General features: G+C 42.1%; 1 long non-coding RNA gene and 1 pseudogene across 2 annotated transcripts; one reads left to right on the top strand and one right to left on the bottom strand.

Annotated features, from left to right (window-relative positions):
• Positions 1–1,051: 1,051 nt before the first annotated feature.
• Positions 1,052–1,599, top strand: LOC123847778 (ferritin light chain-like; annotated as a pseudogene).
• A 167-nt stretch (positions 1,600–1,766) lies between these two features.
• LOC123847447 (uncharacterized) lies at positions 1,767–21,131 on the bottom strand. Of its 2 annotated transcripts, none has more exons than XR_010409657.1 (7): positions 21,030–21,131; positions 19,774–19,819; positions 13,350–13,623; positions 10,160–10,327; positions 9,687–9,734; positions 7,751–7,851; positions 1,767–6,052 (listed from the first exon to the last, which is right to left on the bottom strand). It is a non-coding gene; the product is annotated as an uncharacterized LOC123847447 (long non-coding RNA). The 2 variants fall into 2 exon arrangements; XR_010409656.1 differs by having other exon boundaries at positions 13,350–13,516.
• Positions 21,132–22,441: the final 1,310 nt, after the last annotated feature.

Genomic DNA, 22,441 nt, shown 5'->3' with positions numbered 1-22,441 from the left:
AAGACACTCACTCCTTTAGCTGCAGAGTGTTGGATGCTAACAGCTTCTGCCCGCTTGTTCTCAAGGAACCTCCCTTATCTGAAGAAAGGCGCCTTCTCTCCTGGGTAGTTCTCAGGTGACTGCTCAGTGGTTGGGGAGGAAGTTTCACAAAGGCCTGGTCCCCTTTGCCTCAGTTCGGGACAACTATGAAGTTCCATCCTATTCCTGGAACTTTCTGGGGTCAGCTGAGGCCCCTGTCCATGACTTCATTACAGTTCAACCCCTTCCTCTGCCTCGTCCCACTTCCTTCATGCCCAGAGAAGTACTTTTTTTTTTTTTCGAGGTTTTCTTTACTTAAGTAATCTCTATACCCCATGTGGGGCTTAAACTCACAACCCCTAGGTCAAGAGTCACACTCTCTTCCGACTAAGCCAGCCAGACACCCCCCACCCCAAGGGCACTTCTTAATAAACCTACTACATGGAAATCTTCCTCTCAGAGTCTGCTTCCCAGAGAACTTGACCTACAACAAAAGGTGAGGGTATCAATTAGACCCAGATTAAAGTACTGTTGACCCTTGCACAACCTGGGGGTTAGGGGCACTGACTCCTCCACACAATCAAAATTCCGCACATAACTTTGGACTTCCCCAAAATTTAACTACTGATAGCCTACTGCTGACTGATGCTTTACTGATAACATCTTCTTTCTTCTTTACAATTAACACTGTATTTTGTATGTTATATGTACTACAAACCGTATCCTTAAAATAAAGAGAGGTAGAGAAGAGAAAATGTTATTAAGAAAACCACAAGGAAAAGAAACTACATTTATAGCACTGCACTATAAAAAATCCTTGTATAGGCAGTGGTCCTGATGGTCGTCCAGATCTGTCCGTTGCTTCAATCGTGCTTGGACAGAACAGACCCAGGGACACCCCTTCTTTCAGCCGACCACCACCCTCCAAACTCTTGTCCAGTCGTGACCTGTAAAGGCATCTTCTCAGCCATCCTCTGCCTCTGGAACCAGCCAACACCACCTTCTGAGCTTAGCTCCTTACTGCTGAGCAACCATGAGCACTCAGATTCATCAGAATTATTCCACTGAGGTGGAAACTGCCATCAGCTGCCTGGTCAACATGCATCTGCAGGCCTCCTACACTTTTCTCTCTCTGGGTTTCTATTTTGACCACGAAGATCTGGCTCTGGAGGGCATGGACCACTTCTTCCGAGAGTTGGCAGAGGAGAAAAATGAGGACAGGCAGCATCCTTTGAAGATGCAAAACCAGCCCAGGGCTGCGCCCATTTCCAGGACATGCAGAAGCTGTTCCAAGATGAGTGGGATAAAGCCCTGGATTCCGTGGAATCTGCGTGGTCCTGGAGAAAAACCTGAAGCAGGCCCTCTTGGATCTGTGTGCCCGAAGTTCGGCCCACGCAGACCCTCATCTCTGTAGCTTCCTGGAGAACGGCTTCCTGGGTGAGCAGGTGAAACTCATTGAGAAGATGGTGACCACCTGGCTAACTTCACAGGCTTGGCCCCCAGGCTGGGCTGGATGAATATCTCTCAGAAAGACTCACCCTCAAGCACACTCAGGAGCCTCAGGAGCCTAGCAGTCTTTGAGGGGCCCCCTGGCATCCCCCTGGTGCCAGAGCTTCTGCCTGAGGCTCTCCCTGCAGGCAGCTTTTTACCCTGGAGGCCTCTCCCAAGCCATGGATCCAATGAAAACAATAAGGCTTTTCACAGGAAAAGAAAAAAATCCACATGTAAGTGGGCCTGTGCCATTCAAACCTGGGTTGTTCAAAGGCCCACTATATACATTTATTCAAAATCTGTTTGAATAACAGTGAAATAATTTTATTAAGTGAGAATAACTAAGAAACTTTGAAAGGAAAAAAGAGCAACAAAGTTGGACTTCAAACACCAGAAATTAAATTTTATTCTAGAGCCATAATAATTTAAACAATATCTTAATAATACTTAATAGAAAAAAGTCAATGAAACAGAAAATGCCATATGCAATATAAGCCACCTCTGGGATGACATCCTCCTAATAATGTTCTCTCTACTTCCTTGACTGTTTGAATCCTGTCTCTTCCCTGAGGATATTTATTTCTTTTTTCATGGAGGCTGCTCATTCCCTTACAGGGACACCAAAGGCCGGCATTCTCTTAAGTCTCTAACAATGCTCTCAAGATGTTATTTTTCCTCCTGTACCAAATCCCTTTTTCTTACGGTTCAACCATTTTGTATTCCTCCTTCTACTCTTCTAGGTAACAATCCACCAAAGTGAGCATCACAATTCTACATTCATCAAGTATTTTGATACCTGGTTGTCTTCCTCTCCACCTTAGACCTGCTATCATCTTAAATGAATTCAGTGTCCACATGGGCAGCACACCTAACACACTAGCCTCTTAGTCCCAAGCCTCAGTGACAATAAACTCCAACTCCCTCCCCCCTCTACAATCTACTCCCATGGCCACAGTGGCCCTTGTCATCATGAGGAGCAGTTTTGCCTCTGAAACCTTAAACTCCAACATTTCAGTCTATAAACCACCACCTCTTCATCTTCCTGCCTTTGCACTAGTCTCTTACTGCATAGAGACCCCAAGGCAGTCGCTAGAACTGCAGCCTATTAGAGTCTCCCAATCCCACTTGAAATGTCTTCCCTTCTTTTTGAACTGGAACCCAACATTTTCAGCTCCCCATCCCTTTGTCCTCCCACCACATTCACCCAGCGAATCCCCAATCCTAGTAATCTGACATTTGACTGTTGCTGAAGTGGCATTTTCATGGGGACTGGCACCATGATTGGTGGGGTTCCATTTTCAGCCATGCTCTCATGGCAGCTTGAAAATGCCTTTTATTTATCTTCTTTCTGTTCTTTCCACCTTTTCTTCGTAGCTGTTCCAAGCTATTCTCCTGGTGCTCCATACCTGTCCTTATGCCCTACTGACAACTCTTCTTGAGGACTTTCTTCCTGTAGCTTCCCAGACCTCACTCGCCAGGTTTTTCTCCTACCCATTAATTTCTCAGCACTCACCTTCATGACTGATCTTCCCCACCTGTCCCTTAAATTGCATGCTGCCGGTGTTTACTCTGCGTCCCCTGTTGTGAACCACAGATAAGACTTCAACTATCACCTATTTTCAGATAATATCATAACCCGTTTTTCTAGCCCAGACCTCCCTCCTGAGCTCTAGAATCTTATTTTCAACTTTGTAATGGACCTTACTACCTGGATGTTCTACCGTCATCTCAGACTCTGCATATCAAAATGAAATGATTGGGGCACCTGGGTGGTTCAGTCAGTTGAGTGTCTGCCTTCAGTTCAGGTCATGGTCCCTGGGTCCTGGGATTGAGCCCCACTTCTCTTTCTCCCTCTGCCTGCCGCTCCCCCTGCTTGTGCTCTCTCTCCCTCTCTCTCTCTCTCTGTCAAATAAATAAATAAAATCTTAAAAAAAAATGAAATGATTATCATCTCCCCATCTCAAGCCAGTTTCTCCTAAATTTCTTCTCCAGGATATAGAAGAGGAAATTCTTGCTCCTTTTTTTCATTTGCCTCCTACTTTTCCATCCACCCCACTCAAAGTGGAAGAGTTACAAAACAGATTGGTCCTAATCCAAGACATAGACTGAAGCACATTGAGTGATGGCATGAGATTACTGTAAACTAAATTCTGTGTATCCTCCACTGTCTTGCTCTTCCATCTCATTTGTGAATGTGGTTGGACAGGCAAGTTGACTTGGCCAGCTTGACCCTTCTCTTCCACATCTAGGTAGGGTGTTCCAATATTGAGACTCAGAGGAAGAGGAGATAGACCCTTATCTGCATGCTCCAGCCCCAGTACTGGTTCCAAAAGGATCAATTTTGTCACTGTTGCTTCCTTGGCAACTGCATTAGAGAGGCAGCAAGGGGTGATTGCCAGGACCAATTTCTAACACAAGGTAGTGGGCTACTCTGATCCTAATTACCCTACCCAGAAGTTTGACTATTATCTTGGATTTCCCTCATCCTTCCCATCACCATACAATCAGTCACTAAGTTCTATTGTTTTATAACAGTCACTGGAGTCCATGAATTTTCTCACCCTCAATGTCTTATTCAGACATGTATTAGTCTGTGTCTAGACTGTTTAAACAGACTTTTCTCTGGAATCACCTGCACTTCATTCTCAACAACTTCCAACCCATCCTGCACGATGCTGCTAGAGGAGCCTGCCTAAAAGACAGATGCTACCAAGTTGTTTCTCTGCTGAGGCATTTCTCCCTCATCATGAAGCCCAAACTTGGGCTGGCCCAGAGGACCCACCATGATCAGGCCACTCCCTTCCTCTACTCCCTGTGTTCCAGCCACAGCAAATTATATGATGATGTTCTATGCCCTCATGTTTGCATATACCTCTCCCTCCACTTAGAGGACCCTCTCCACATGCACCTTATTCTTTCCAGACCTACTTCCCCCAGGCAATACTAATTACTTTTGCCTGAAAACTCTTCAGGCACTCCCAAGGCACTTAGTGCCCTGTATGGAAACTCTCTCAATGTCAGAGTCCCCTACTAGACTGTCAACACCTCCTGTTCAGGCAGATGTGAATGAAGTATTCATCATGACATCACCAGGCCCATCACACAGTACATGGCACAAAGCAGATACTGGACAAACAGGAGTGATCGCTACTCTAGAGGATGGCTCTGAGGAGCAATAGAATGAAATGCATAAGATGGTTACTGATACCTGAGGAACACCCGATAAAGTTTAGTTTCCTTCTTATCTTTCCTCTTTATCTCTTGCCCTCTCCTCTCCTCATCCTTTGGTCTTTCGCCTCTTGGTTCTCATTTCCTCCCCTCCTCCATGAGGGCCTTTGGAAACAGCAACAGGAGGAAACAGATCCAACTTACTTGGACCCAACCATCTCCAGCTTTGAAGTGCTCCAAGTCCCAACCCATGACTCAGCCAGTGCTCACCTTATTTTTGCTCCACCTTAATTAACAGTTGACCTTTTAGCTCATCTGCCAAGGAAAGGTTGCTAGAAACAAATTGAACGTACTCATCGGGGTGTGTCCTAGAATCTTCATAATGAGGAACTGAGAGTCTAAGTACTTCACTTAGCAAGACACAGGGAAAGAAGCTGTGGAATTCCTACAGCCAAACGTAACTCTATCCTCAGTAATGTCCTGACTACTAATATGGTCACTGAAATCGAGATGCTACTTAACATAGTACCAATGGAACATATAGGGAGTTTCAAATTATTCTGACTCAGAAAAGAAAATTGGCTGGAAACAGAAATCATCAATTTGCAAACTTCAGCCAGATGTCTATGTCAGGGTTTCCTTGATGCTCGTGGAAGAATGTAATACTATAGCAAAGCCCTATAGATTCTATCTTTATATACAGACAAGGATGACACTGAAGGCTTAACATCAAAGATAGAAGAGGTAGTAAAGACAGTTACTGTTAGAAGTACACAAGTAGAGCAGGGCACAAAACCAAGTGAGGACACAGTAAAGGAAGAGATTTCCTCACTATCCTGCCCAGCTGCCTCCTATTCTCTAAATTAGGAATAAAAATAACAACAGGAAGGCAATTCTATAAGAAGTATAATCCAACCTCCATTTTACGTATTAGAAAACTGACCCTCAGAGAGAGTAACATGTCCAAAATCACACAGGCAGACATCAGTCACATCAGGTTTCCAAACCCCATGTCATTGCCAGTCTTTCAGGTTGTCTCAAATAAAACCTACTAAACACATATGAAATTAATCTGCCACATTGAATGGGGTTTTTCTAACTTTACTGGTCCTCTTCTGGCAGAGAAATACTTTAGAACATCCAAAAATGTCAGGAGGAGACTTCCAGTTTCTGGTCCAGCATATAAGTTGTTTGGAAGTCATCACTCTGTCCTCTCAAGTAAAAAGTGAACAAACTAAAAATCAACAAGTCTTCTTAGATCCATCAGAGAACTGAGGTCACAGGGCGAAGTGCTTCTCCCAAAATTGGAGAGACAGGTAGACAGATCCCGAGAATCACAACACACCAGGGTAGAAACCACAGCAGGAACCAGCGCCTGGAGGATAGGAAACCTGAACTGTAATTGATAAATTGGGGGAGGCACAGAGTGGACAAGTTTGAGCATTAAAACTTAACGGGGACTCAGTCATGAGAGGACCCCCACACTTTTGTGAATTTTACCTCCTGGAGCTCTACCAGGTTCTCACAGTGAAGATCAGAAAAAATTCTTCTCATGCTTCCAGAAGAAGGAGAAAAGGAGCATTCCATTCTTAACAAGGCCTGACTTTAGGAGAAACTGTTTAGTCAGACCCTAATCTGCTGGGGTTTTATCAGAGCCTAACTGACTTTGTGGAAGGGAAATACCCAACTCCAGCTGACTCTGGCCACCCTGTCCCACCCAAGAGGGGAGGGAAGAACTGAGAAGCACGCGTGAAGTTCACAGTCCCAGGCCAGGCTCACTAAAAGACTGGGACCTGATCACAGGACTGTAGAACACTCCCCACACATACCTTACCACCACACTGCTAATGGCCTATTTACTGCAGCATCTTTTACCCAGTACATTATGTCTGGCTTTCCACCTAAAATTATAAGACATCCTTAAAGGCAAAAAGCACAGTTTGAAGAGACAAAACAAGCATCAGAACCAGACTCAGATATGGCAATGATGTTAGAAATTATCAGACCATCAAAAAATAACTATGATTAATGTAGTAATATACTATAACTAATATACTATAGTATTAATATTCTAATGGAAAAAGTAGACAGCATGCAACCCACACACTGGGTCACCAAGCTCTCTGTGAAAAAATGACACACTTCGTTTTTCACATTTAAACTTGCAGCTAGATTCCACCAATCACACATACATACTTGAAAGAAGTGAGAAAGCAAAGGAAACACTGGTGAGGGGCTGGCGTGGGTGGTGGCCGAAGTGAGCTGAAGGGGAGCTGCACAATGAGTTTTAGTTTACACATTGATCTATATATAGACATGCAGCCATGATGGGCTCCCACATAAACACTGATTGAGAGACCTCTGGCTGGCATGCTTCCTAAGGATGGACCTGGTTGTGTGGTTTTGCGGTCAGTAGCCACAGTTTCCTCAGCAGGCTAATCTGTGGTGTGGTCTGGGACATTATTTCTAGAAATTCAGCTTCAATCCATTTTCTCCAGAATGCCCCCAAATTCAGTAAGCCACCTAAATCCTTTAATACATTTGTTTTCTTAACAAATAACAAAATTCACTCTAGTTATTTTACCAAGACGCAAAGCCAATGCAACTTGTATTTTAAAATGTTATTTAGAAATATGGAGGCAAATATTAGGAAAACAATGGCTAAAAGAGTTAAAAGTAGTTGCCTCAGAGAAGCAATCAAGATAAGAAGGGATGGAGAAGAGCTGCCATTTTCTATTAAAAATCTGGCAGTGCTAGATCACGTTTTATTTCATTTATACATTGCTTTGATGTTTTTAACTTTAAAAAAAATAATAAAGTCAAAAAGGCTTAAAGGAACCATTAAGACATCATCATCAACAACAGTAACAAAAAATCCTCAGGCTTCTAAATGCAGAGAACAATGTTTTACAGTGGAACACAGCAAATATCATACATTCCTGATTTCTACAGTCAAGAAATTCTTTTTAGATTCCACTTGCTCTGGAATGATGTCTCCTTTCCACTCAAATCATCCAGAGCCATGTCTATCGCTCCTCATTCACCACTGAGCAGAATGGAGAGATGGGCTCACCTCAGCTGCGGCTGCAGCGGAGACAGAAGCAGGAAGCAGGGAACAGTCGGTGTTCTGAGAACTTTACAATTAGGATTAGAGTCTGTGACACTAGGAATTGCCTGTGAAGGACAAAAGACATGCTATGTGGGCAATGTAGAGCCGAGGGGCACCAGAAAGGGTCTGAGGCAGGCTGGACAGACATTAGTCTCCCTCAAGTACCTACAGATAAGGGACTTCACAAAGTCTCCCATGAGAAGGGGTGAGGAGTTAACAGTACAATTAGACTGTGGATTACCCTACTTAGAGATGAGGAAACTGAGGTTTAGAAAAGTTAAGCAACTTGTCCAAATCAAGCAAATTGTTTAAGAAGAAAAAAGGGAAAGCGATATCCTTATTTGATTCAATAAACATGTGTTGAGGACTTACTAGGGTGCTAAATCCTTAGCTAAGTGCTTTACACATATTCAAGAGGATTCATGTTCTCCAGCCATATAATCCCACTCCTGGGCATCATCCAAGGAAATTAATCTAACAGACAAGGGAAGTCATATTCATGAGGAGATTCCCCACATTATCTATATGGGAACAATTAGGAACAACATAAATAACCAATAAGAGAGAAATGATTGAGTAAATTAAGGCTTATCTTCTTAAGGCATTTTCTATGGCCAATAATAACTTTTTATAAAAGCTATGTAGAAAAATAAGAAGAATTTCAATGTTAACCTTAAATATAAAACAATTGCATTACTCTATGATAACTGTAGATATATATATATTATAATATATATGTATGTGTATATATATTGGATTAGGCCCAATGTATATCACACTAGATTAGGCCCATTCCAATCCCTTCATTTTAACTTAATTGTCTCTTTAAAGGCCCTACCTCCAAATTCAGTATATATATATATACATATATATATACAAGGTCAAGATTGAAAGTAAACTAAAATGAAAATAGTTGCTTAAAATGAGTGAGCTTAAGTATGATTTTTTTTCTCTTCTTTATCCCTTCCCCTTCTGGTCCTGAACAACTCAATCCTAAAGCCATTAGATGGGGCAGGGAAGGCTGCAGGATAAGGTAGGGGTGGGGGTAGAGAAGCACCTGAGCAGAATTCAGTGTCCAAGCAGTCTGAGAAGTGCATACATGGAGAGGGCTGCTCAGCACAGGTATAAAGAGGTGTAAAGAGGGCCTTTATGTGAGGTGTTAGAGCCTGGGACAGAAGTGAAGGGAGGAGGTTACCCCCATGGTATGGGCTGCCCAGTGTGGGGATCAGACCCTGAGCAAGGTGAGGAGAGTGGGCAGCCTAGTGTGGGAAGTCAGAGCCCCGTAACGGTGAATTGAAATGGAAGGTAGCAGTTTGAACTCATTATTTTTAAGGTAGGTAGATAGACAGACAGACATGGGTAGATACATAGATAGATGCAGGCATAGATAAAGAAACAAAGGTGCATGTATATGTGCAAATATACATACACACACGTTCTCTAGTTTTGTCACAGGAGCAGTGATACCCCCGCAGGAATGAGCATACTTACTTTCCCAATTTTGGACCCTAAATACCACTGTCCACTAAAGCAACCAGATTCCTTGGAGCAATAGCCAATCCCAGGCCTAAAGCAGGAAAATTGCAATATGGGCCTGGAATATCTCTTTGTGTTAAAAAGCAAGAAAGGATTCAAAGCATATTGGGACATGTCAAAAGAACACAGAGGATGTCTTGAAGAAGCTCCCATTTTCTAAACTGGGAGCAATTTAAGCATCAAAAGAAATGATAGTAACATATTATAACCCATTAAATAAAATAGAAAACTTAATAGAAACTTAATAGAAATAATAGAAACTTAATAGAAAAATTAATTAATTAATTGAAAGTTTGCAACATACTTGCATTTTCAAAATAACTCTTCACAAAATACTTGATATTTGTAAAGGGAAGATACTTACAGAGGACAAGCCGCTACCGCAGTAATCAAGTGACAAAGTGAACATCACCTGGAAAAAGACAAATGGAAATCATCCACCATCTTTGCCGTAAAAGAGCATAATCTGAATATCATAGTGTAGAACCATGAGACAAAGGAAATGAAGGACATTCCACAAAATGACTGGCCTGCAACCTTGAAAAGCATGAGTGTCACAAAAGTCAAGGGAAAATGGAGGAACCACTCTGGCCTAAGGACCTACTGAATGCAAGACGTGCTTCTCAACCGGATCCTTTTTCTGCACAGGGACAACTCATGAAACTTGAATGAGAGCTAAGGATTCATTTTCTGGTTCTGATGGTTGTATTGCTGGTTGTGTGGAAAAATGCCCTTGTTTAGGAAATGTCCACTACAGTATTATATTCATTTGCTATACCTGTCATAACAAGGTGCTACGGACTAGGTGGTTTAAACAACAGAAATGTATTTTCTTACAGCTCTGGAGGTTGGAATTCCAAGATCAAGATGTCTGCAGGGTTGGTTCCTCCTGAGGGCTCTGAGGGAAGGGTCTGTTCCAGGCCTTGGCTTGTAGATGGCCGGCTTCTCCCTGTGTCTTCACATCATCCTCCCTCTGCATCACATCTGTGTCCAAATTTCCTCTTCCTATTAGGACACCAGTCACATTGGATTAGGCCCATCCCAATCCCCTCATTTTAACTTAATTGCCTCTTTAAAGGCCCTACCTCCAAATTCAGTCACATTCTGAAGTCCCAAGAATTAGAGACTCATAAGAATGTCAAGGGGACTCCATTCAGCCCATAACAAATATTAAGGGGAATGATGGGGCATTATTTCACCAACTTACTCCCAAATGGTTGAGGAAAAATGAGTGTTTTTGTACAGTATTTCCAATTTTTCTGTAAATTTACTCTTGTTTAAAACAAATGAAAAAATATGCTGAAGGCTGTTCTTTTTTTTGTTATGTTAATCACCATACATTACATCATTAGTTTTTGATCTGAAGGTTGTTCTTACATTCTTTCTAAAATACTCAAAATGAAGGTGAGAGAGTGACTGTGTTTTATAAAGATTCAAATGGAAAAGTGTTAATTTTATCCCTGACATGATAACTTCAGTAATTTTTAAAATGCATTTCAGTGGAATACTTTATGCCTTCGAGATAGTGGGTATGTGACATATGGTGTAACCAATATGCTTTAATGCCAAAGAACACAATCACAATGAACTCATCTGTCTCAGGTCTCTGCTGGATTTCCCTTCCACTGTTAAGCTTGGGCATTTTGCAGGATCAATGTGTTTATCTCCGAAGTGGCATCTTACATCATTTTATGGCTCCTTCAACAGGCTACCAGCTGCGTGAGCCTCCCACAGAACCACAACTAGCAACAGAAGGAAAGGGAAGAAAAGGGCAATGTAAAGGAGAGTTTGATTTCATTTTACTGGTGTTTGCCAAATTATAACATCATGCCATATGGTGGATGTATGACGGTGTTGGATCTGGAAAAAGCGGATGGAGTTAAAGGAAGAAGATGAGAAAGGATAAAAATGGGAAACTGGCACATAAATAAGCACCAGGGAGAAATAGAGCTTATTGGTGAGCTCACTGGAAGATACCAAGATAAGACATAGGACCATCAATCCCAACTTGAGGTTTTATCTACTGCCTCCCTCTTCTGTTCTCCCAAATGCACACCCCTGAACAGAGACCCTCTTTCTTCAGTGCTCACATACCCACTATGATGGAATGATTATGTGCTCCAGCAATGCCCCCCCACCCCCCAGTCCCCATGGCTAGTACATTCCTTACAGGCCCCTTGCTCAAGGTATAAAACTCTCCTGTAGGGACGCCTGGGTGACTCAGTTAGTTGACTCTTGGTTTTGGCTCAGGTCATGATCTCAGGGGGGTGAGATGGATCCCCATGTTGGGCTCCAGAATCAGTGAGGAGTCTGCTTGGGATTAGCTCTCTCCCCCCACCCCGCCCCTCTCCCCACCACACTCACACTCGCGTACTTGCTCTCTCTCTCAAATAGATAAATCTTTAAAATTCCCTGTAAAAAAGTAACTCCATCAGCTCCATCACTGTGTTCTTAAATGTTTTCCTTTTAAGATGTAGACATACGCAGGAAGAGTCAAGTCACGTTGGTATGAATCGGTGTGTAAAACAAGCTCTGCAGGACAGCACCTGAAATCACTCAGGTCTGAGAGGAAGCGGAGGGAAGGGGATCCTACGGCATGAGAGCATGAGAGACCAGTTCAGGCATCCATTCTCTGGCACTCTCTCTCTCTCAGAGTCGATGCCTCTACTCCCCCACCCCCACCTCAATGGTCAGGGAGACTGGATCGGGCACCATGTCACTAGGATCCTCTGCATTTTCCAGGTCCTAACTTACTCTCTTTCTTCCATCTGGATTTCCCATCCTGCCCACAATCTCCACCACACTTAGGATTTAATCTGTCCTTTAAGACTCAACTAAAATATTGCTTGTGGGGCGCCTGGGTGGCTCAGCCAAAGCGGCTGCCTTTGGCTCAGGTCATGATCCCAGGATCCTGGAATCGAGCCCCGCATCAGGCTCCCTGCTCAGCGGGGAGCCTGCTTCTCCCTCTCCCTCTGCCTATCTCTCTGCCTACTTGTTCTCTCTCTCTCTCTCTGTCAGATAAATAAATAAAATCTTTAAAAAATAAAAAAAATTTAAAAAATAAAAAAAAATAAAAAAAATAAAATATCGCTTGTGCCCTCGAGTCCTCTCCCATCCTCCCACCTACTTCCCTATCTCTTGTTCACACTGCTCTCCTAGCCCTTTTTTCTGCCATTTATTTGTGTTCCTGTCAATCCTGTTATCAGGTTGTGAATTACTTTAGCGTATGCACCATGTCTTGCTCCTCTTCAGCGCCCAGGTCCTACTACACTGCCCAGAACACACCAGTGTTTAATAAACGTTTGCTGAATTAAATAGGCTCAGATTTCATGAGACCTTTGATTTTCCAGAGCCTTATTTACACATTCTTTTCACCCAAACACGTAGGAAGGCATTAAACCAAAAATGCATGAGAACAAGCCTCTTCATGTGGTAAAATAAGTTTCAAAAACATTAATTAACAAGCGTTTCCCATTAAAAGGGAAGAACAGATCCAAGAGCCATAACTTCATCTTCACATACCTAGTTAGCGAACGTGCATATGCTTTTGTACCATGGATTTGAAAGTCATGAACTTGAAAATCAGTTCGCCTTAGCTTTGTGAGCTCTGAATTGCGTTTCCTTCCCCATTTGCTTAACATCAATGACACCCAGAACAATGCCAGGAAAGGCTCTGGAGGTGCCCATGATGTTATCAGTGGCTGCAGGAGAACCAACTTGGGAGCCTGAACTGGGGCCTGGCCAGAAAAGAAAGTACATTTCAAAGGATTGAATTTATCACTCTCATTTGTTATTTGAACCCAGCTCTGAAAGGTTTGGTTCCATATTAAAGAGGTGTTTCACACCAAAACACTAGAATTCATGAATCTAAATGACTACTCTCCTCTCCAAAGTCTATATACTCATTCCATTGACATTATCATTGCTCACAAGGTATTTGGAATTTCTCCTTGGGATTGCCTCTGATTTGTGTCAGCTAGGACTTTCTTTTGAAATGGAAATGGCATTTTCAAGTTGGGTCACTTACCTTCTTTTACCAGATTTTGCTCCAAATGACTTGGAACTGATTTCAAAAATGAAATCTGCCGTAAAAGAGTAGTGAGCACTGAGGACACGTAAGTGGAGGTGCCCCTGACACCGACATCCATGGCCAAGGTCACTTCTGCCACAAGCACTGAGAGTGCCAAGAGGATGCTGTAGGTAGGAGAGAGGATACTCATTCAGAGTGACCCAGTTCTGGCATGTTTACTTAAAGGGCGGGTTCCTTGCCTTCATCTGTAAAATAGGGATGAGGATTCCATCTGTAAAAGACCAATGATATACAGGAAGAAAATAAATGATCATTTTGCAAGGTGATGGAAGTGATAACTAACCTTATTGTGGTAGTCGTTTTGCAATATATACATGTATCAAATCATCACGTTGTATACCTTAACCTACACGATGTTATGTGCCAATTGTGTATCAAAAAAGCTGGAAAAACTAAAGAAGTGGAGATTATTTTTAGAATGAAAAACGATGATCTGTGGAGGTTAAATAGGAAGGAGAATGTGAAAAAGAACAGAGCATCATTCGTTCACTCAAATCACCTTTAATAAGCACTGACTCAGAGCACATGCCGTCCTGGGGGCTGAGGGAAGAAAGAGATGTATGAGACTCAGTTCTTGCTCTCTTTAAGTATCCAGACACCGGATGGGGGGAGAGCCCCATAGATCATTGCCATGCTATTTGAGTGCTTTCGAGGAAGCATGCTACAGAGGAGCTGTAGGAACGTATAGGAGGGGAGCTGACCCACATAGAGCCAGTTGTGTGGGGGAACATGCCAGGGACAAGCAGGACGGGAAAACCCACCACGTAAATATGAGCACTAGTTTGCTTTAGGGGAGATCATGCTGCAACACCCTCATCCCAGTCTAAAATATCCCAACACCCCCAGAAAGGATATATATAATTTATCCAAAGCCTCGTAGAGCATGAAACATAATAATCCATGCAAATTGCTACTAATTTATAATTAATAAAGCCTAAGTCACCATTCTATTTAGTGGGTGACCCTGTAAAACATGGCAAGTTTTCACCAGCATGGAAACAAAGAACAAAGATAAACAATGATCGGCTCTCACTGTCGAGTTAGACCACTCCCTCCCCAACCTCCCCCTTCTCCGGTCCAGCTGCTTCAGTTTGTAACGCCGAGTAAAAGAGGAAGGGGGTGTTGTGTTCGTCTGAAAGTGAGGCATTGTCTCTACCTTCTAATCATACTTCCTTGTGGGGAACTACCAATTAGCGCTGTCTGGTTCCCAGCCTCTACCACCCCCTCCTCCTGCTACAGTAGCGCTCACTGTCCGGGTCCTCATCTACACCTTGTCAATCCCACAACTCAGCCAGGCTCCCAGCCATGAGATTCCATTCACCTCAGAGTTAGTTGGGCACCCAGCTTGTCCTTGTTCTGACACCTGGGCTTCAGACTTGTTCTCTAATGGAACCACCAACTCACAACACATTTCACAGGTAACAGTTCCAGGATATCAGCGTTATATTGCCAGTCTTACAAATAAAAATATCAAGGTTCAGAAGGAATTAAGATATTGCCCAAGATCCCATGGTTAGATAACTGCGGAGCAGGGATTTGAACCCAGGTCTGTCTCATTCCAAATGCCCTGCTTTCTCCTCTATTTAATTCTGGCTCCCAGTGACTTACACTGTGACTCCTGAATAAATTGTCCCACCTCTCTGGTCCTTATTCTCCTCGTCTGTAAAAGGAAGGGGCTATGTCAACATTTCTAAAATTACTGTCTCTTGGTACGCTCATGTCCGCAAGTTAACAGCATAGGGCGAAAAGGTGTTGGAGGATTCCACAGTCAAATACATCTGAGGAAACATTTAAACAGAGACCAAGATATTTATTGCAGGACTTCTAAAAGCCTTTCAGATAATGATATGCTTTGGGAATCTTTGAGACAGCGATATAGCCTTATTTCCCTTATTTTACCACAGAACTCTGTTTTCCTCAGAACACTAGTGCTCCCTGGAACCAGTTTGGGAAACACTGTCCTGGATGCTACACAAGGTGCTTCCAGCTTCCTCATCCCAGACTCCAAAGCCTCTGATTCTCCTTCCTCTGATACCACCCGGTTTTAAAGACCTCTAGGGAAGATGAATCTATAATGTTTCTCCGTGGCCTACATTGAGGCTGCAGAGAAAATCCATGAAGCTAATTAATGGAATCATTAATTCTTTAGTTAGCACAAAGTAGGCTACCTTCCCATTTCCTCAGCGAGGACCGGGGCGAAATGGAAGCCACAGCTGCAAAGCGCTCTCAGAGTTTCACAGCACGGTCTATTCCTGGTCATCTATTTTTCCCAGAGCACTCAGACTTGGATTCATTTTCATGAACTCCAGGCTGCTATTTTGGGATTTGCTTTTGTAAGTCTAAATTGATTTAGTTCACAGTGGACTACACTTCGTTGCATCTGTCTAAAAGGAGAGCTGCCCATTTATCTGGATTTAGCCCCCATGCAGTGCTGTCTGGATGAAAGAGGCTGGGCTTGCAAGGTTTACAGACTCTTCAAAGCCCAGGATCCTGTGATTTCCTAATTTCTCATCCCACTTCTCATATATTTTTCAACTCCTTAGGAGAGCCACTGAAATTTTTAAATTAAAAAAAAAAAAGGTAGGAAGGAAGGAAACAGAAAAGACAGGAAAAAACTATTTCCCTTCCTTTCCATTGCTTATTGATTCTTATCCCCTATTTATTTAAAAAAAAAAAAAAAAAAAGTTTATCTCAGGTTGTTAAGCCAGGGTGACCCTAGCAGCAAGATGAGAATCCCTGTTTTCCTGGCTAGGATTCGATTCAAACTTGTACCCAATTTTCTACAAACTAATGGACAAGTCACAACAATTGCATCTGTTTCCCCAACTATAAAATGGGATAATAATATCTCTAACCTTTTCTTCTACCCTTAGATTGCCCCAAAGATCAATTTGATGCTGTAAAATCACTTTGAACACTTCAGTGAAAGGAACTACAGAAACAAAAGACATAATTATAGAGCTGCTTGGTAAAGCACTATTGCATTCTGACTACAGTGAACTCAGACCAAAAATTTTATTGGATTTTGCTGCTCTGTTTAACCACCATATAATATATGACACATCCTGTTTCCCACTGAAAGGACCAGGGCTGCGTGGAGAAAGGGCTGATGTCAGATCTGGAGCATCCTGTCGTGACAAGATGGCAAGGAAATTAACAAAGCCTAGGAGAGTCATTTCCAAAGGACCATGGGAGGACCTACATAGCTCCCTTTGTGCAAAAATGAGACCATCGGAGCTTCAAAAAGAGCAATAACTAAGACGGTGGAAAATATCAACATGTTTAAATTTATCAGCTTATAAAATACCTTAAAAATCAAATTCATGAGCAATAGGTTCATTTTCATAATTATGGTGACAGTTTCACAGATGTATACATTTATCAAAACTCATCAAATTATACACTTTGAATAAGTGCAATCCGTGTCCATTATACCTCAATATTCATGTTAATATATAAATAGATTAAATAATCAAATCATTTAATATTGGATAATGCTAAAAATGAATGCATTATTTTGAATAATTAGTAAAGAGAATCAAGCATTTTTCTCTTTCTAACCCAAATTGTACTTATTTTTTTTAACTTAAATTTTATTAGCAAACATACACTGCAATATTGGTTTCTGGAGTAGAATTCAGTGATTCATCACTTACATGCAACACCCAGTGCTCATCACAACAGGTGCACTCGTTAATACCCATCACCCATCTAGTCCATCCCCCACCCACTTCCCTCCATCAACCCTCAATTCGTTCTCTATTGTTTAGAGTCACTTACGGTTTGTTTCCCTCTTTCCTTTTTTTCTTTTCCCCATTCCCATATGTTCATCTGTTTTCTTTCTTAAATTCCACATATGAGTGAAATCACATGGTATTTGTCCTTCTCTGGTTGACTTATTTCACTTAGCATAATACACTTTAGCTCCATCCACATAATTGCAAATGGCAACATTTCATTTTCGGATGGTTGTGTAATATTCCTTTATATATATATGACACATCTTCTTTGTCCATTCATCACCTGCTGGACATTTGGGCTCTCTCCATAGTTTGGCTATTGTTGATAATGCTGCTATAAACATCAGGGTGCATGTACCCCTTTGAATCTGTATTTTTGTATCCTTTGGGTAAATACCTAGTAGTGCAATTGCTGGATCGTAGGGTAGTTCTATTTTTAACTTTTTGAGGAACCTCCAACTATTCTCCAGAGTGGCTGCACCAGTTTGCATTCCCACCAACAGTGCAAGAGGGTTCCTCTTTCTCCACATCCTCATCAACAGGTGTTGTTTCTTATGTAGTTAATTTTAGCCATTCTGACTGGTGTGAGGTGGTGTCTCATTGTGGTCTTGATTTGTATTTCCCTGTTGATGAGTGATGTTGAGCATCTTTGCATGGGTCTGTTAGCCATATATATGTCTTCTTTGGAAAAATGTCTGTTCATGTCTTTTGCCCATTTCTTAACTTGATTATTTGTTTTTTGGGTTTGGAGTTTGGTAAGTTCTAGGTTTTAGATACTAACCCTTCATCAGGTATGTCATTTGCAAATATCTTCTCCCATTCTGTAGGCTGCCTTTTAGTTTTGTTGATTGTTTCCTTTGCTGTGCAGAAGCTTTTTATCTTGATGAAGTCCCAATAGTTCGTTTTTGCTTTTGTTTCCCTTGCCTCTGGCGACGTGTCTAGTAAGAAGTTGCTCTGGCTGATGTCAAAGAGGTTGCTGCCTGTGTTCTCCTCTAGGATTTTAATGGTTTCCTGTCTCACAGTTAGGTCTTTCTTCCATTTTGAATTTATTTTTGTGTATGGTGTAAGAGAGTGGTCCAGTTCCATTATTTTTCATGTTGCTGTCCAGTTTTCCCAGCATAATTTGTTGAAGAGACTGTCTTTTTGCCATTGGATATTCTTTCCTGCTTTGTCAAAGATTGGTTGACCATAGAGTTGAGGGTCCATCTCCGGGTTCTCTATTCTGTTCCATTAATCAATGTGTCTGTTTTTGTGCCAGTATCATGCTGTCTTGATGACTACAGCTTTGTAATAGAGCTTGAAATCCAGAATCATGATGCCTCCAATTTTGTTTTTCTTTTTCAGAATTGCTTTGGCTATTCAGGATCTTTTGTGGTTCCTACAAATTTTAGGATTGCCCAAACTGTTAGAATAACCAAATAGTAGATGAAGTTTCTCTTTATAGATATATTCCCATTAATAAATAATGAAGGAATCCCTAATAAATTAATGACTGTAGACATAGATTATCAACAACTACAAATATCACAAAAAGAAACATACAACCAGACATTATCTACCTCCTGATGGAAGAAAACACCAACACCTATAAAGTTGTCTTGCCAAAAAAATTAAACCCAATTCTGGATCAAGCTTCTGGGTCCAACTCCTAGTTTTCAAGAAATAGGAGGAAAGGACATGTTAACTGGTAATATGAACGTGTGATCAGAAAAATCCAAACAGCGAGAACTCTGCAGGACAAAACCTGATTGCTTCACCAAATAAACTACAAAAGAGAGAAGGACCTACAGGTTTAAAAAGAAACATAAAAGAGGGGCACCTGGGTGGTTCAGTCGGGTAAGCGTCTGCCTCTGGAGAAAGTCATGGCCTCATGTTCCTGAGATCAAGCCCTGAGCTGGGCTCCCTGCTCAGTGGGGAACCTGCTTTTCCCCTCTGCTTGTTCTTTCTCTCTCAAATAAATAAATAAAATCTTTAAAAAAAAAAAAAGGAAACATAAAAGATATCAACCAACACAATATATGAGCCGTATTTAGGTCTTGATTCAAAACCACAAAATTTTAAAATTTATATAACAATTGGAAATTAAAAATAGATCGAATACTTGATATTAAAAAGTTATTGTCTATTGTCGAAGGTGTGATACTCTTATCATGGTCATTTTTTTTTTTTTTTTGAGAGAGAGAGAGAGCGTGGGTGGAGGGGCAGAGGGAGAGAAATAGAATCTCAAGCAGACTTTGCATTGAGTGGGGAGCCTGATGCAGGGCTTGATCTCAAGACTCTGAGATCACAGCCTGAGCCAAAGCCAAGAGTCGGACAACCAACTGAGCCACCCAGTCCCCCCATGGTCATGTTTTTTTTAAAGAGTTCTTATCTTTTGTAGATACTGAAAAATTTATGGATGAAAATGTATGATACCTGAGATTTGCATCAAAGTAACACAAGATGGTAGAAATAGGTAAAACAAGATTGGCCACAACTTCATAGTTGAGTGGTAGGTACATAGATGTTCATTGTACTCTCCTTTCTATTTCTGTGTGCTTAAAATATTCCATAATGAAAAGTGTTTTGAAAAATAATAACATGCTCTTGGCAAGTCAGCTAACTCTCCATCATACACTTACCCAGCTGAGAAATGGATCCAGTAGCATCAAACACTTGGGGCTGTTCCTGTCAATTAATATTTAGAAAATGCTTTGAGGTTGGAAGATGAAAGATACCATATAATTATAAGGTATTATTACTATATTAGAATTAAATAAATTACACAGTAAATTTGGAAATCCAATTATGATCACCACCTAATTTGAGATTTGGGTTATGTGGACCATAAGCTTCCTGAGAAATGTCCATAAAGGGTCAATGGTCAAAGGTTGAGTCAAATGGAATTTTTTTCCATACAAGACACCCCCTTAGACAGAACAAATCTAAGGCAAAATTACTAAGGAAATTATGTTCACTTCTGGTGTCCCCCTCATCTTCCTATTCAAGAACATGGTCTTCTGCCTCTCCCAGTCCCTCGTCCATGCTCCTAATTAACCCATGCTAGAGCCGAATACCCAAAATTATCCTGCCAATCAAGATTTCATTCAGTCATTCATTCACTCATTCATTCATTTTACTAAAAAGCATTTATTGAGTGTCTACTCTGTACTAGGAATACAGATATGAATAAAGCTCATGCCATAGGAACTCATAAGCTATTGGGGCAGTAAGACATCTAAATAAATCATTACAATGTAACTACATGAGGTGTGGACAAAGTGGGAGCAGAACAGGAGTTACTAACTGTAGGAGGATCTGGCGAAGTGTCACCAGGACAGTGACATTTAACCTGCCTCGTAAAAGATAAATAAGAGCTCAGAGGTGGGCAAAGGCATTCAAGGTGTATTAGTCAGGGTTCTCCAGAGAAACAGACAGTAGGATACACAGAGATACCTGGAAGAGGAAATTTACTATAGGAATTGGTTCACACACTAATGGAGGCCATGTCCCATGATCTGCCGTGTGCAAGCTGGAGAACTACGAAAGCCAATGGTATCATTCAGTCTGAGTCCAAAGTTTGAGAACCAAGACAGAAGAAGAGGGAGGTCCCAAATCAAGCAGAGTGAATTTTCCCTTCCTCACCTTTTTGTTCTATTTGGATCCCCAATGGACTGGATGAGGCCCACCCCTATTGGGGAAGGCTATCTGCTTTACCCAGTCTACCAATTCAAATGCTATTCTCTTCCTGAAACACCCTCCACAGACATGCCCAGAAATAATGTTTTACCAGCTACCTTGGCACCCCTTAGTTTAGTCAAGTTGGTACATAAAATTAACGATCACACAAGGCAAAGGGCATAACGCAAAGTCATAAGCAAACCTGGGGACAACTTACTTGTGAATGGAGAGATGCGTTTGGAAAGGTGGATGGAGTCAGGTCTTGAAAAGCCATTCGCACTGTGCTGGGGACCTTGAACTTGATCCTGGTACCCCTAGATGCTTTCTGAGGAAAGAATGCTTCATTCAGACCTGTATTAGGACTGCACATTTCCTTGCTTGTCCTTGGACCACGTGAAACTATAAATTATTTGCCCAGGCTTGTTCTATCTTGTAACCCCTAGTTCCCAGGACAGATTTAGACCTTTTGCAAGGGTCAAACTTAAAGGCAGTAATTTCCAATTTTTTTTTAAAAGACACAATAGCTATAAACAATGCTTTGGAAAGGAGCTTGAGGAAGAAAAAAAAATAAAAGAGGACTCTATCCCTTAAAATAAGTGTAGCCTGGCAACGAGCTAATGTAACCTTCACTCCCACTTCCGAACTCTGGGCTATCCCTCCTCACGAGTCACCCTGGGGAGAAACTGCAAAGGGACTTACAGGTCAGAGGTCACAGCCCGGGTGTAAGTATTAAGACTCCTGTACAAAAGAGAGAAGAAAAATGCAGGCCCCAAGTCCCCTGAAAGGAAGATAAATGGAGCCGCCTTGAAAGAGGAAGAAGCTGCGTCCTCATGATTGGAGTTAGGCCAGTGGAGGAGGAGAACTGGTGTAGCACAGAGCAGTAGTTCCCCAAGGAGGCTCCTTCCCAGGTCATGGCAACTTGGTCTAAGGCAGTGACAAAGGGGGCTGGATATCTGAAAGATCGAGACTACCTCTGGGAATTTGAAAGGAGCCATGAACTCTCAGAGAGCTCAGGGGCTCGACTGCCCACAGCCAGCAGGGAGGAAGTCCCAGCTGGAGGGGCCTCCCCTGCTCGGATGAGACAAGCTCTCAGAAAGTTCAGGGACCAGAGAACAGCAGGGCCTTGGAGGGATATGGCTATGCAGCTTGCCTCGGGGTAAGAAGTGGTGTCTAGGGACCATGTAGTGGACAGAGAGCTGGCGAAGTCCCAGCACAATATGCTGGCAGTCCCACCCTGGGGGTGGGATTTCCTGCCTCTGAATCACAGTCTCCTGCTGGAGGTCCTCTTGATTGGATGATTAGCTGGATGCTGATCCCTGACCGGAGCATGGATCACCTTAATGCCAACTCAGAACTCACTGGATTCTTAACACTTCTCAGGCCTCCAGTAATACTACTCTGTCTTAACTCACCCTTTCTCCAATAGCCTGTTCTGACTTTGGATTCGTTCCCACTGTCCAAACAGCATTTGAAGCTGCTTGGGCGTTAACACAGTCCTGGGTAAAGCCATCCACGTGGCAAGTTTTGTTTTTCCAAAATAATCTACTGAGGTCCTTTGACATAACTTGATTCCTGTTCTCCGCCCTTTTTATCCTCCTTCTTATTCATAGACGTTTTGAGAATGTGTGT

This window comes from Mirounga angustirostris, unplaced genomic scaffold (assembly GCF_029215605.1).
Source record: "Mirounga angustirostris isolate CCGP_5_RB_7025 unplaced genomic scaffold, mMirAng1.0.hap1 SCAF_2, whole genome shotgun sequence".
NCBI classification, from domain to species: domain Eukaryota; kingdom Metazoa; phylum Chordata; class Mammalia; order Carnivora; family Phocidae; genus Mirounga; species Mirounga angustirostris.
The sequence above is the reverse complement of the archived record's forward strand: the minus strand, read 5'-3'. Positions and strand labels throughout refer to the sequence as shown.